The sequence below is a fragment of the Sodiomyces alkalinus genome, assembly GCF_003711515.1.
Source record: "Sodiomyces alkalinus F11 unplaced genomic scaffold SODALscaffold_3, whole genome shotgun sequence".
Classification (NCBI taxonomy): Eukaryota; Fungi; Ascomycota; class Sordariomycetes; order Glomerellales; family Plectosphaerellaceae; genus Sodiomyces; species Sodiomyces alkalinus.
In genome coordinates, this window is record NW_021167081.1 from 4,057,832 (window position 1) to 4,058,192 (window position 361).

The following is a 361-nucleotide window of genomic DNA, read 5'->3' on the forward strand; positions in this document are numbered from 1 at the left end:
AACACTCTAACGATTTTATATCGACGATGATAATAAGCGCTTATTATATATAACTGAAGATACTATACTCAGGAATCTAAAGTTTTAAGAGAATCCCCACTTTTTCTTCACTATAAATTCTTTATACGAACTAGCTACTTATAAATAGGCTATGAACTGCTCTCATACAAATAAGTGGATAGAAGCTATAGTAGCTGAAATAACAGAACTTGAAAACAGAAATACCAGGGATTTAATAAATATAAAAGATACGCTATACTATAACTATAATAATAATAATAATAATAATAATAATAATAATAATAATAATAATAATAATAATAATAATAATAATAATAATAATAATAATAATAATAATAAT